We start from the raw sequence: 15777 nt of genomic DNA, 5'->3' as shown, positions 1-15777 counted from the left end.
TGCTCTACCACCACCGAGCAAGAGCATTTTCTGTCCCTCCCTCCCTCCCTCCCTCCCTCCCTCCCTCCCTCCCTCCCTCCCATCCTTCCTTCCTATCTCCCCAACCCTTTTAAAAAAATTGATTTATACAGCTCACAATTTCGAAGACTTGACAGCCCAAGACTAGATAAACCCAGATGACTAGTCTCTGATGAGGGACTTCTATGTCACAATATGACATAGGGCATCACATAGCAGACAAGAACAGCAGACGGAGAACCAGACAGCAAGACCAAGCTTTAGACCAAGCAAGTTCAGACTCCCCCTCTCCCCAGCTCAAATGCAATAACCCTCCCCCCAGTGGTGATCTTTCCATGTGCCAATCACCTTTTAACTACGTCCCACCTTTCAATATTTTTTCTAAATATACTTTTAATTGAAAAAAAATTTTTACACAATATATTTTGATCATAGTTTTTCCTCCCACTCTACCCAGCTGCACACCCTTTATTCCCTTCTCTCTTTAGAAGACAAAAAGAGATGGGGGTGGAGAGATGGCTCAGAGCCTAGAGTGCTTGTTGCCCTTGCAGAGGACCCAGGGTTCAATTTCCAGCACCCAAACAGCAGCTCGCAATTGGCTGTTAACTCTAGTTCAGGAAATCAGACGCCCTCTTCTGGCCTCCACGGGTACTGCACACACATGGAGTGAACATGCAGGTAAAACATCCATATACATAAAAAAAGGATAAAAAAGAAAACAAACAGGCAAACAAACAAATACCAAAACAGAATTAAAATAAAACACAAGAAACACTCTCTCTGTCTGTCTCTCTCTCTCTCTCTCTCTCACACACACACATGAAACCCATAAAAACACAACGATCAAACATTTCTTATTTAAACCATTACAAACCTTTACAGCCTGCCAGGTTCTAAGGACACGAGCAGCACTGTGTCACAGCTGCGTGCTCTGCCCGCTTGGTACAGTCCTGACAACCCGGTCGCACAGCCCTCGAATCCCGTTTTACAGAGAAAGGAACTGTCTTGTGCTGACCACGTAACTGGCAAGCAGCAGCCCCCTCCCTCAGGCCTGCAGAGTGCTGAAGGCGACGCCGCGACCATTACCCTATGCAGCCTTCTTCCCCCCAGCAAGGCCCGTGTGGCTGTTAGTTCTCAGTCATAAAGTCCTATTCCCCCTCTCTTATGTGATGCACCAACCATCACAAAATATGTCTGTGTGGGAGGGAAGGTATCTAAAAGGAGCAAGAGTGATTACAAAGAGAGTGACACTTTCAAGCTTCTGTGAGAGTCTCTCTAGCTTGACTGAGGACAGGGTAAGCTTATGGATGTTTTCATCTCTCCAGTGCGGGTCAGCAAAGGCGTTCACATTCGCAGCTCTCTGCAGGCGCTTCGATCTGCCTCTGCTGGACAATGCAGAGGCCGTCGGAACAGCTCCTCTCCCCGCCTCTCCCCACTGCTGGAATGTTGGAACGCTAGGCCCGAAAGAAAGGCGCTACGCTGTGTTGGTGCTACCCTTGGACCAGCAGTGAAGTCGGATGTCGGAAGATGAGTGAATGGAACTGGAGACAGATGACTCAGCGGCACAGAGGATGACTCAAGGGCTCTGGCTGTTCTCACAGGGGACCCAGGTTTGGTCCCCAGCACCCTCATGGCAGCTGACCCTCATGGTCATCCTGCAAAAGCCATCTACATATTCAATGCAGTTCTCATCAGAATTCCAACACAGTTCTTTACAGACCTGGAAAAAGCAACCATTATCTTCATATGGAAAAATGAAAGACCCAGGATAACTAAAACAATTCTGTACAATAAAAGAACTGGTGGTATCAATATCCATGATTTAATGCTGTACTACAGAGCAACAGTAATAAAAACTGCCTGGTATTGGCTTAGAAACAGACAGGTTGATCAATGGAACCAAACTGAAGACCCAGAAACAAACCCACACTCCTACAGGCACTTAATTTTTGACAATGAAACTAAAAACTACAATGGAAAAAAAAAGAGCATCTTTAACAAATGGTGTTGGTCTAACTGGATATCTGCATGTAGAAAACTGCAAATAGACCCACATTTATTGCCCTGCACAAAACTCAAGTCCAAGTGGACCAAAGACCTTGACATAAAACCAGAGACTCTAAATCTATTAGAAGACAAAGTGGGAAAAAATCTGGAACTCATTGGCACAGGAGACAACTTCCTAAACAGAACGCCAACAGCTCAGGCTCTAAGATCAACAATAAATGGGATCTCACGAAACTGAGAAGCTTCTACAAGGCAAAGGACACTGTCAATAGAACAGAACGGCAGCCTACAGATTGGGAAAAGATTTTTACCAACCCTACATCAGACAGAAGACTAATATCTAAAATATACAAAAAACTTAAGAAACTAAACCTCAACAAGTCTATGGGCATTTCTTTTTTTTTTAATTAAATTTTTATTTTTTTACATTGATTACATTTTATTTGATTTGCATCCCAGATGTAGCCCCCTTCCTCATTCCCTCCCAATCCCACCCTTCCTCCCTCATCTCCTCCCATGCCCCTCTCTAAGTCCACTAGGAGGGGAGGCCTGCCTCCCCTTCCATCTGTGGGCATTTCTGTTGAAAGTATTGAAGTATTTTTAGCAGTGTCTGGAGGCAGTTCAATTCCTGATTCTGCCTGCCAGTCTCCCCTAAGCACCGAAAACACATCAGTCTACCTTGTGGCTTCCCCAGCTGTTCCCTAGACTTCTCGGCTTCTTGGCTATAGATCTAAAGGGAAAAACCTATGTAAACAGCATTTTAATTACATTTAAAATTACCCTCTAACAGGAGTGCTAGGAACGACGAACTTTAGATGACGGTCTGCTTGCCAAACTTCTCAGTAAGACTTGTTTGGTTTTAAAACAGGGGCAGAGAAGGGCCTAGACATTGTGTCGCCTCACACAGAGATTGCTCCTTTGCCAAACCAGTCTGAGAAGAAGAGCAGAGGCCACTGAGGACTTCTTGGGGGAGGAGGAGCCTAGCTTCCCGCCACCATGAGTATTGGTCTACCCAGGAGAAAGGGATGCGTAGGCCCCACAAAGCTTTTCCAGGCAAAGAAAGTTAAAGAGAAACACAGATAAGATTTTCGACAATCTTGATAACAACTCCGAACAGCACAGATACGAGGCTTTGTAAATCCACCCATTCGTTCTCTGATTCATCTGTTAATCCGTTAACCAAGTGTGCCTGAGGAGGCTGATAACGCGAGGATGAGTTGCTGACAGGCAAACATCTTGTAGGGCACAGCCAAAGGAGTCAGTGTTGGTGACAGGGACTTTTAAACGCCACACGGCAACAAGGTGTTGTTTTGCCAACAATTGATACAGGTCAGCCAGGAACAGGGGCTGCAAAATGAGCACAGAATCAATGCCTGAAGAAAGGGAGGGGGAAAAGGAGCCTGAGAACTGGAGTCTGAAAACTGCAACAAGGGGGGGTTGGTGTGACCCCAAAACACCAAGCAGGGGTGGCTGATTTATCTAGAGGACCTCAGGTGCTAGACTCTTGCTTTTTCCCCCATAAGCGTGTGACCTTGGATGACCTACCCCACCCAGCTGGCTGAAGGGTCACAACCGTATCATCACACTATGACTTTTGTCCTGCTGTTGTCCCTAAGCCGGGATCCATTCTAAAGTTTAAGAAAGAAGCTGGGGATTGAAGCAATTCATTATTACTCAATTGTAAATCTCCATATCGCAAAGACGAAACCAGATAAATCTGTTGAACAAACACTTTGTTTTCTCTGTAGGGACGTGGTCACCTCACACGGAATTCACTGGTTAAATTATAACCTTACGTTTAGTGCTTACGTGAGCCACTCTTTCTCCTGCTGACCTTCAGGAAGCGACAGGGACAGTTTAGTGTCCAATTTGGAAATGAATTGGGTTGTCAAGTTTTGGAAGTTATTAGTTTGGAAAGACTTTCAGTAAACGTGCCAAACTGCCTCCCTCACATTTTAAAATCAGGACGTGGTTATTAGTGAATGTCTTATGGTTTCTATTGGTGGGATGAGACAGCACGACCAAAAGCAACTTGGGGAGGAAGGTGTTTTGCCCACACTTCTGTATCACAGTCCATCCTCAAAGGCAGTCAGGGCAGCAGTTCAAGCAGGAACCCGGCGGCAGCAGCTGATGCAGAGGCCGTGGAGGAGTGCTGCCTCTTCGCTTGCTTCTTACGGCTTGCTCAGCTCCTTTTACAGCACCCAGGACCATCAGCCAAGGGTGTTCCCACCCACAATGGGCTGACCCGCCCCCATCAATCACAAATTGAGAAGATGTCCTTTAAGGCGTGCCTGTCTCCCCCCTGATCTCATGGAGGCATTTTCTTGCTTCCCTCCTCCCAAATGACTCTGGCTTGTGTCCAGTTGATGTAAAAACTAACCAGGGCCGTGGACATACAGTTTGCAAAGGCTGTGGGAGCATGGTCAAACTCCCAGTGGCCAGCCCCTTGAAGAAAACTGAGTCCTCCCACACCCACCCATGCCTGAAGCCATCAATTGTGAAGAGCTACACTGCAGGATCCTTATCATGAGGGGTTTTTTTTTTTGGGGGGGGTGGTTGGAGGGATTGAGGCAGAGTTTCTCTCTGTTGTAGCCTGGCCTGATCTGGACTCGCCCTGTAGACCTGGCTGCCTCCTCCAGTGCTGGGATTACAGGCATGTTCCACCACTGCACCTGGCTGCTATCACTCTTAAAAAGCTCTTTTCGATGGCTTTCTGTCTAGACTCTTTTTGGGGGCTGAGGTGGGGGAGAGGCTGTCACAGAAGCAGCGCAGACCATTTGAGATCCTGTTTAAAAGAAAGAAAGAAAGATGAAGAGCAAGTTTCAGTGTCTTGAAGAGCTCAGGGAATGTTTTAGAATTCACACCAATTTTCAGTCTTTGTAAATTCAGGAGAACAAAACAGATATAATTTTGGCTGTGGCATCAGCCAGAGTTGAATTCAGGTGCCAGCTGTGGTTTCCTGGGTGTAAATTGCTGGACTAGTTCACATTTCTCGATTTCGGTGAGAAGGGGATGAAACCACATCCCGTTAACTGTTTGCTATGATAAAAGAGCAGTTATTTCCTTTGTGTTGTTCATCCCGTGCGGGGGTGGGGCGAAAGCACAGCGCTGGTGTGTTGTGTCCCCGTAACCCCTGCAGGATGAAGGTCTCAGATGTGGGGCTTCCTGTGAGATGCTCTCAAAGGGATCTTCTGTAACAGGTTTCTGTTTCGCAAAAAGCCCTCCTCAGATCTGTGTGATGCTTGTTCTAAGGAAATTACCTTTGGGTGCCATTGTGGCACTGCTTGTAATAAACCAGACCACATGGAAATAACCTCTATATGCCTAGCACTGGCTTGGTTAGATAAACTCTACATCATATGCACTTGACTGCTACAAAGCATGATGCCTAAGACTATCAACTTGGGGAAACATTTGCAAGGAAGCCAGGCTTAAAGCCTAATACAATACAGGCTTTTTTTTTTTTTTTTTTTTTTTTCTAGAATAGTGAACAGGGAGGAGGGGGAAAAAAAACTTAAAAAAAAATATGGATTTCAGCCAGGTGCAGTGGCACACATTTTTAGTCCCAGTACTCAGGGAGGCAGAGACAGATAGATCACTCACTGTGAGTTCGAGGCCAGCCTGGTCTACAAAGGGAGTCCAAGGCCCCAAAGAGAAACCAAGCAAAACAAACAAACAGACAGACAGACAGACAGACAAACAAACAAAAAGTTACGAATTCCAACATAACTTTGAATAAAGTTAGTATTCCCTCGTTTTATTTTCCAGTTTTTGTCATTCAACATCTCTGAATTGTGACTATAGAACAACTTAAGCTCTGTTTTTGTTTGCTTGCTTGCTTTTGAGGGTGAAGAAGGGTTTATTTCATCTCACGCTTTACGGGTCACAGTTCACCATTGAGGGAGGGCATGGGTGGAATTCAAGGGAGGAACCTGGAGGCAGGAACCATAAACACTGCTTGCTGGCTTGCTCTCTGGCTGGCTCACAGAGTCGTGCTTAGATAATTTTCTTATACAGCCTGGGACCACCTGCCTAGGAATAGTGCCACCCACAGTAGGCCAGGCCATCCTGCATTAGTTAACAATGAAGACTGTCCCTCACAGACACGTCCACAGACTAACCTGATAAAGATAGCCACTCATGAGACACCTTTCAGGTCATTCTAGACTGTGTCAAGTTGACAGTTGGGTTTTCTTGTTGTTGTTTTGTTTGTTTTTGACATTTTTTTCTTCTTTAATTGGAAATAGATTCTTTTCTTACATACTATCTCCTGGTTATTGTTTCCCCTCCCTCTACTCCTCCTAGTTCCTTCCTGTCTCCCCTCTCATCTGGATACACTCCCTTTCAGGTCTCTCATTAGAAAAGAACAAGCTTCTAAAAGATATATAATATAACAAAATAAAATATAATGGGATAAAACAAAAACGATCATATTGGAGTTGAACAAGACAAACAAACAGAAGGAAAAGAGCCCAAGAGAAGGCACAAGAAGCAGAGACTCACTTGTCTGCACATTCAGGAATCCTATAAAAACACTAAACTGGAAGCTGTACTATGTATGCAGAGGACCCGGTGCAGAACTGTGCAGAGCCTGTGCTTGCTGCCTCAGTCTCTGTGAGTTCATGTGTGTGTCAATCCTGATTTATAGCACCTTGTTTCCTTGGTGTCCTCCATCCCCTCTGGCTCTTATACTCTTTCTAACTCTTCTTCCCCAGTCCCTGAGCCCTGCAGGCAGGGATGTGAGGGAGACATCCCTTTTAGGGCTGTGTGTTCCAAGGTCTCTCACTCTGTGTAATATCTGGTTGTGGTTCTCTGCATTTTCTATTTGCTGCAGGAGGAAGTCCTTCCACATCCACCCTCTGCCCTTGCAACCTCCCCCCCACCAAAGAAAACAAAAATTAAAAAAAAAAAAAGGCAAAAACATCTTCCTGTGGAAGCATCAGTGAATCACCACGATGTGTCCCACAGTATACCCATTTGCCCAAACAGCTCTACTTGCAAACATCCAATGCAAGAGGTATTGGTCTGGTTCGAGGCCTCTGGTTTCTGCTACACTATCAATACGGAATCCACTAGGACTCCTTTCAGATAATCTGCTGTTGCCTGTGTCATGGAGATCCTGCAGTTATGGTTCTGCAGGACCAGACCCTTCACATGCTCTAGCAGTTCAAAGTTGGGGTAGAGGCTGGCATGGGGCGACTCAATGCCCTGATCTGGGATTGGGGGGCAGCTGAGTTGGTCAGCGCAGCAGCTCTCCTGCACCCTTTTCACCAGGTCCAGCTTTTCCACTTTGCCCAGGGGGAGGGGGAGGGCCAGCTCTCCAGCGCTGTCCCAGGGAGGGGCAGGGTCAGCTTTTCTGCACCCACACCACCAGAGCCAGCTCTATCGTGCTGCACAGGCAAGGGGCAGAGCCTGCTCTCCCGAGTGCTGTAGCTGGTGAGGGGCAGGACTGTGTGCCGAAGGCCACCAGGGTAGAGGGAGCACTGCACAGCTGGCGAGATTGAGATGTGACTACATCCAAACTCTTTGTAAAGCAGTGTGACCTATTCCATAAGGAATGATTCTGTAGATTGACCACATGTAACATCTTTCATAAAGATGAGTTCTATAAATTGACAAGCTCACAGAAAATATCTGAGGAAGAATCTGGTGTGGTCTCCCCCTTCTTCTTTTCTTCCTTTCCTATCTGTGGGTCACACAGACAGCACAAAAGGTCACCAGGCAATTAACTGTGTCTGTCCTAGCCTTCTGGACAGAAAACAGGCTATGTAATCCTTCCTTGGAAGGAATAACCTTGTGTGTTGACCAATCTTGGTTCCCCTAGTGCTTACTTGTGAGCCCAAGGACCTCTGTGCCTCCAACACTGTCTAAAAAAAAAAAGATTAATTTTTATTTTATGTGTATGAGTATTTTGCCTGTATGTATGTGCACCAGGTGTGTGCCTGGTGCCCAAAGAAGATGTTAGACCCCACTGAAACTGGAGTTACAGACAGTTGTGAGCTGCTGTGTGAGTGCTGGGAAATGAACGCTGGTGCTCCAGAAGAGCAGCCAGTGCTATCTCTCCAGACTCCTCTACTCAGTCAGCCCACTATCATTTTGTCATGCAAGTATGCTTGGTACATAGAGGAAAATGTTTCCTGCTGTTTTCTTTCTTTCTTTCCTCTTTCTTTCTTTCTTTCTTTCTTTCTTTCTTTCTTTCTTTCTTTCTTTCCTTCCTTCCTTCCTTCCTTCCTTCCTTCTTTCTTTCTTTCTTTCTTTCTTTCTTTCTTTCTTTCTTTCTTTCTTTCTTTCTCTCCTTTTTCTTCTTCCTCTCTCCTCTTTCTTCTTGAGATAACATCTCACTATGTAGCCTAGGCCGACCTCAGACTCCTAAGTGTTGGATTTACAGACTCATGCCCATCAGGGCTCCTGGAAGGGACAGCAGCAGCAGCAGCAGCAGCAGCAGCAGCGGCTTCTCCTCTTCCTCCCCCTCTTCCTCCTCTTTCTCCTCCTCCTCCTCCTTCTTTTCCTTTCCTTTTCTTTTTTCTCCTCCCCTTCTTCCTCCTCTTTTCCCTCAACCCCCTCCGAAAACAACTTTAAAATCGTGTGGGTTTTCTGTTGTCCTTGAATCTACTGTGGAGCACTTTTTTGATCTGCACCTAGCCCAGGCCCCTCTGTTGTCTGTGAAGTCTGGAGTTCACAGTCGGAGCTGCTTTCTGTTGGTCTTCTGCTGTAGCTGTGATGCCAAGCACATATGGAACACCCATCAAGTGTCAGGGAGGAGCTGTGCTGGGTTCTGAAGAGACAGACAAGGCACACTAGGTGCTCCAGCACAGACTGCATTGCGCTCCTGTGTGTAAGCTGTGGGGGTTTTGGTTTCCATCCTTGGCTCTGTACCTCAAGTTCGGTGGTTTGAGAGTGACTGGAGACAGGAGGGAAGAGAGCAAAGAAATGAGGGAAATACTGTGGAGTTGAAGGGAAAAACAAATTATACCTCTTCAGAGCGATAGAACATTCTTTGTCAGTTCAGAGGAAATAAACCGCTCCTAATCATAAAAGCTGTCCTCCATCTTGTCTCTGTAGCCTTCTACCCTGTGTTAAGAAGTACAGCTTGCAGAAATACAAACAAGATACTCTGTGTTGTTTCCACATCTGTTTCCCCAGCTCCTTTAAAAGGCAGAACCCGGTGATGACAGCCTCTACTTTATCTTGTGTGCAAATAGCGCCAGAATGCTGATGCTTGGAAATGTATGTTTTAACTCTTATCCAGGCCAAGGAGAAAGAGGAAAGAGGTGGAGTCTAGTGGGGTATGCTTGTTCTCCCCGATACTTGGGAGGCACAGGATCATCACAACTTCAGAGTGAATTTAAGGCCAGCCTGGACAACATAGTGAGACCCTTTCTCAAAGTAAAACAGTTTTAAAAAGAGAGAGGAGCTTTGATGAAGCTCCGCAGAAGGGGCCTTGCCTTGTGTGTCATGGTAGACTCAAACTCTAAAACTAGACAGAGAAAAACAGGCGCCGAAGAATACTTTTGGGCCTTCAGCCCTCATCAGCAGGTAGGCTCATCACAATAACACAGATGTGAAAATGGAGACTAGCAGAAATAGACTTTTCTTCCCTTCTCCCTCCTTTTTAATTTCGTTCCTTCCTTTCCTCTTTCTTCTTCTGAGATGGAGCCTTGCTATATAGCTCAGGTTGGCCTGGAACTTAGAATCCCCCCCTTTCAGCATCGAGTGCTGGTTTTACAGGCCTGCATCCAGCTAGGCTTGCCTCAGAGCTCCTCTTGTGACACTGTCACGTTTTGTGATAGTCTATCGATGGGACTGATCTGAGGTGGAGAGCATCATAGTATCCTAGGGCAGAGACATTTTCTGTGATTTCCCAGTCTTGTTAACCAGGTCTAGGGTCTCCCAAGAGTTCTGGATAGTAACAGTCACACAGACTTTTCCCTCTGAGAACATAAGGCTCTGTATAAGCCACCAGAATATTCAAGTTGGCCTGACAGCACATGAAATTATGTTCAAAGACTGTAATGCAAGCTCTCAATTAGTTTCATGTGAATTTGCTTTGACTGAATTATAGCCCCAAGGCCAAATGGCCCTGGCACGGGGGAAATAATTAGATTCTTGAACACAAAGATCTGACGACCAGACTCCTGGCTTACGTCATGCTCCCCAGAGTGGAGGTGGCCGGAGCGCAGCCCATGCCGTGCCTTGGGAGCCTGGGGCAGTCTCTGTCCTGTTTACCACAGCTCAAGGCTCTGGAAGCTGGGAGAACACTCAACTGCAGAGGACCCGAGTTACAGCACTTTGCTCTGGCAGACATTTTAAATAAAAATCAAAGCATTTTACAGATACAAGTCACTGATGATCCTGAAGATGTTGGATTAGAACAAAGGAAAAAAAGTGATGTTATTTCAACTGGAAGCGTAAAGCAGGGCTGTGGAGGATGGTTCAGCAAATAAAGCCCCTGCAGGGCAGATACAAGTCCTGGAGTTTGGATCTCTAGATTGCATGTAGAGCTTGTTACCTCAGGAGATGACAGGATTCCCCAGGGCAAGCTGGCTACTGAGTTGCTGGAATGGTCAAGCTCTGCATTCAGGGAGAGCTCTTGCCTCAGTAACTAACGTGGAGAGCAACTGAAGAAAACACCTGACACCAACCTCAGGCCTACACACACTCACACACACGCACCAACAAAAACTCAACCAAACTAAAAGAAATGTAAAATGGGCAAATGTGTGCTTACAGTTAAAAATTTATCCATTTAAACCAATAGAATCTAAATAAGTTATAGGCTATTTTGAATCTGATCTCTTAAAGGCTCGTGTTAATAATTTTAGTTTTGTAAAATAGTCTGTGCTGGAAATACCAGACTAGTTTTTAAAATCACTTAATTGTAATCAAAGCATTACATTTCAAAATTTTTTAGGTGTATCAAGAACACAAAATGCTATCATGGTGGGATTGTATAACCACATAAAACACCATTGCTTTGTTGCTTAGAGGCAATTACCAGTTAGAAGTTCTCATAGGAAAAATCCTCATTTCCTCAAGCCAACAGCACAGAGATCAAAAACAACATGAGCCCCAAACACCTGATGATAATCTTAAGAAGATATAATTAACCTATAAGAATAAATAGCCTTAAACATTACTGAAAAATTTAATTTCAATAGGATTTTTGCTCCTATTTCTGCTGCTCATATATCTGGGTAGCATTTCAGATTCTTCTCTGACATCAGCTACTCTTGCAGAGTGGCAAGCCTGGACTGCAGCCATGACCCAGCTGAGATAAATCCAAAGGCCTATCCCCATACCAAGTCCACCTCAGCAAGAAACTGTCGGATCTGGTTCAGTGATCATGTAAATAACAAGCAGCCTCAGAGAGTGCCCACGGAGGCTGCCAAAGACTCACGAGGGGCTTCTCTGAGTTCACTGTGAGGGCGGCAGATGCTGAAGGCTTCGACAACATCCTTCGCTTCCCACTGTTGTCTAAGGACCAGAATGTCCCCTATCTGTGCGATCCAAGCAGGTCCTCGAGCAGGCTGGTGGGGTCTCCAGGCCTGCTCTGTCACATCCAAGAAGACTGCCATCTGAAGCATCAGGTCCATTAAAAGGCTCCTGGGAGGTTAGTAGAACTCATTTGACAGAGTTCATTTGGTCTCCAGCACCAAAATAAATTGGAGGTATGCCTCATACCTATAATCCTGCACAGGTGGAGATGGGAGGATCAGGAGTTCAAGTTAACTTTTGGTGTAGCATGGAGAGTTCAAGGCCAGTCTGGCTCCTGAAAGCCTGCCACAAACAAACAAACAAACAAACAAAGAAACCAATTTCTCCAAGGGGTAGTACATAACTGTAATCTTAGCATTGAGTACGCAGAAGCAAGAAGATCCCATAGCCTGGAGAACTTAAGGATGATATACCAAAACTTCAAAGCAGAATAATTCTTCTGTTGGAGAATGCAGAAAATAACCACCAAGAAAATGATCTGGGGAGCAGAGTGGCAAGACAGCTCAGTGAGCAGAGGCACCTGCTGCCAAACCCGATGATCTGAGTTCGATTCCCTGCGCTCGCATGATGGAAAAGCGAGAGCAAATCCCCTCAGTCGTTCTGGCACTGCCACATGCATGCTATCGTGTGTGTTTGGCCCTCAAAAGAAGCAATAATGTACTAAATTTTTTTCTTATTTTTCTTTATTAATTACACTTTATTCACTTTGTATCCCCCTCGTGGTTCCCTCCCTCCTCCTCCCATCCCAATCCCTCCCTTTCTCCACCCTCTGCATGTATGCCCCTCCCCAAGTCCACTGATACGGGAGGTCTTCTTTTCCTTCCTTCTGGTCCTAGTCCATTAGGTTTCATCAGGAGTGGCTGCATTGTCTTCTTCTGTGGCCTGGTAACACTGCTTCCCCCTCAGGGGGAGGTAATTAAAGAGCAGGCCAATCAGTTCATGTCAGAGACAGTCCCTGTTCCTATTACTATGGAACCCACTTGGATACTGAACTGCCATGGGAATTCATAAGGAGAGTATCAGGAGAGATGGTTTGCTGAGGAAAGTGCTTTCTGTGAAAGCCCAATGATCCAAGTTCGAATCCCTGGACCTACATAAAAGGCCAGCTGCTGTGGCACAGGTCTGTGGGCCCAGCACTCAGAATTCCCCAGACGCACACAGGCCAGCCAGCAAAGTGGCAGAAACAAGAGAGACACTGTCGCAGAATAAAGCAGACAGTGAGACCTGACTCTTGTGTCTACAGAGGTGCTGTGGATGCACTCACAGACACGTCTCTTTCTTTCTCTCTCTCACACACACACTCACAGATATATACACACAAGCACTCACACACACACACGGACTCACAGATATGTCACACACACAGGCACATACACATGCACACACACACACACACACACACACTCACACGTACACATATGCATGCTTGCAGAGACAATTTTCCTTTTTAAAGAAGCTCATTGGTAGGCCTAGGGTGTGATGGTAGAGAAGCAGCACATAAAAAGATTCAAATGTGTGACAGAAAACAAGACTCAAGCAAAGAAGCAAAAACCCACATAAAATAATCCATTTATTTTTCATTCGTTGGCAGTCTCACATCTGGGACATTGTCCTAAAAGTTTATCAGAAATGGAAAGATTTGGAAGGACAGCTGTTGTAATAGCATTCATAATATTATCTGGAGTAATTTATATTCTCAAAATAGGAACATGATTAAATTGTAGGCCATCTTCTGAGTAGAAAGAAAAAAAAAACAAATGATGTGCTGAGAATTAAATCCAGGGCCTTGCACGTGCTGGGCTAGCTCTCTCTTGCTGAGCTCATTCCAACCCTAACATGTGTTTTTGAAGAATATTTAATAACATGAGAAAATATGAAATGAGTTAAGTGAAGAACACAAAATTGCTATCGTTAGTGAACGTGTTATAGTAGTTACTTTCTTTTTTTCCTTTCTCCCTCCTCCTCCTTCTAGTTTTTGAAGACAGGACTTCTCTGCATAGCCCTGATTGTCCTGGAACTCACTCTGTAGACCAGGCTGATCTCAAACTCAGAGATCCACCTGTCTCTGCCTCCCCAGCGCTGGGATCAAAGGCGTGCGCCACGACTATCCGACTTAGTCATTTTCTAACTGTTACGTCTAACTTACAGGAAGCAATTTAAGGGCAGCAGGGGTTCATTTGGCTCACAGTTTGAGTGTGTCTGATTCGGCATGGTGTGGAAGGCTCTGCAGAGTTCACGTGGTGGGAGTGTGTGATGCTCCTCAGACCTCGGCAGGTCTGGAAGCAAAGTGCGCGCCGGCTGCTTTCCCTTCTGACACTGTTTACCCAGTCAGGGGCTCCAGCCCATGAGACGGTGTTCCCCACAGCCACCCGGCATCTTCCCCCTCAGTTAAACCATTCTGGAGGTGCTCTCGAAGTCACCCCAGATGTGGCTCCTGGCTGGCTCTAAAGCCAGTCAGGCCGACGATGAAAACCAATCATCGCCAGTGTGTATTAGCTTGCTGGAGCTGCTGTGACCAAGTACCACGGATCGAGAGGGTCGAATAATAGAAACATATTTCCTCGCAATTCTGGAGGTTGAAAGGCCAGGATGGAGGTTTGTAGACGTCTGCCTGCTTCTAGTGCTCTCACATGGCACTTCCTGGTCTCTCCCCGTCTGTCCTAATTGCTTCTATTTACACAGACATCGGTCTTACTGTATTATGGCCTGCCTCAAGGGCCTCATTTTAACTTACCTCTCCCAAGGCCTTCCCTTCAAATACTTTCACAGTCTAAGGTACTAGGGAATCGACTCCAACATATGAATTTTCGGTGTGTGGGCACACAATCAAGTCTGTAAAAGTAGGATCCTGCTTTTTTTTTTTTAAGCTGGGCACGGCAGTTCGTACTTATAGTCCCAACATTCGGCAGGCAGGGACGCCCAGGAAGGCGTTCAGGGTTATTCTCGACAACATTTTGAGTTTGAGGCCAGTTGATGGCTATGAAACCCTGTTTAAAAAAGAAAAGTAAACAAGAAGTAAACACACACACACACACACACACACACACACACACACGGAAAAAACAGTAGCCTTAGTGGTTTGAAGTACCCTGCAGGGAACATACTGTGTGGTTACTGGTAGATAGGTGTGTTTGCTGATTACAGAGTTGAGAACAAGGACCTCTGAAGATGGCCTGCAGCAGAGTTCCTGTTTAATAAGTAGTTCCTGATGAGCTGGAGAGATGGCTCAAGGTTAGGAGCACTGGCTGGTCTTCCCAAAGGTCCTGAGTTCAATTCCCAGCCAACACATGGTGGTTCATGATCATCTATCATGAGATCTGATGCCCTCTTCTGGCCTGCAGGCATGTGTGCAGACAGAATGCTGCATAAATAATAAATGTAAAAAAAAAAAAAAAGTGGTTCCAGCTGCCCTTGGCCACCCTCATCTTCTGTTTTTGGATATGGTCTTCCGATGTAGTCCAGGCTAAGCTCCCAATCCTGATCCTCCTACCTCTGCCTTCAACTGCTGAGATCACAGGTGTTCAACCCTCTGCTCAGTTACAGCATCCTTAGTTTTTCAGCTTCCACCCCTAACAGGGTCTCATGTATCCCAGGCTGACCTTGAACTTCTAGCATGCCTGAAGATGACCTTGAACTCTACATCCCGAGTTCTGGGATTACAGGCATGCACCATCACATCTTCATGCAGTGCTAGGGGTTGAGACAGGGCCTTATGCTTGATACGAAAGTTATTTACCAACTGAGCTATGATCTCAACCCATCAGGTGTCTTCATGCTTCTCTCATTAATTTGAACACAGTAATTTTTAATTTGGAATCAAAAGTCAATTTTTGTAATGATACTAAACTGTTTTAAAGGGGATGTGCATTGCTAGGTTGTTTATAAAATGGCTGCTGTATTTCTCGTGGATACACAATAATTTTTTAAAGGCTAAATGAGGATGCTTGAGTGGTTCTTTAACAAACAGTTCACCTCTATTGCTTCTTATCTTACCTGGTGTAACAAGATAGGGTCACTCTTGTAACAATAAAATAAACACATCTGCTCTGTGCAGTATGAACCTTTTGTCACATCATTCAGAAGGTAGAGCCTGGTATTTGACACCATCCTGCTCTACAGAGTGAGTTCCAAGCTCCAGGACTACACAGAGTGACCCTGTCTCAAAACAAAAAGCATGCTTTAAGAACTATTGAGAATAATCCATCTGAAAATGTGGATTGTCTTCGGTGTCACATAAGTATGCATATTTTATCTTTG

Source organism: Meriones unguiculatus, chromosome 20 (assembly GCF_030254825.1).
Source record: "Meriones unguiculatus strain TT.TT164.6M chromosome 20, Bangor_MerUng_6.1, whole genome shotgun sequence".
In the NCBI taxonomy this organism is placed as follows: Eukaryota; Metazoa; Chordata; class Mammalia; order Rodentia; family Muridae; genus Meriones; species Meriones unguiculatus.
Note: the sequence above shows the minus strand (reverse complement) of the source record.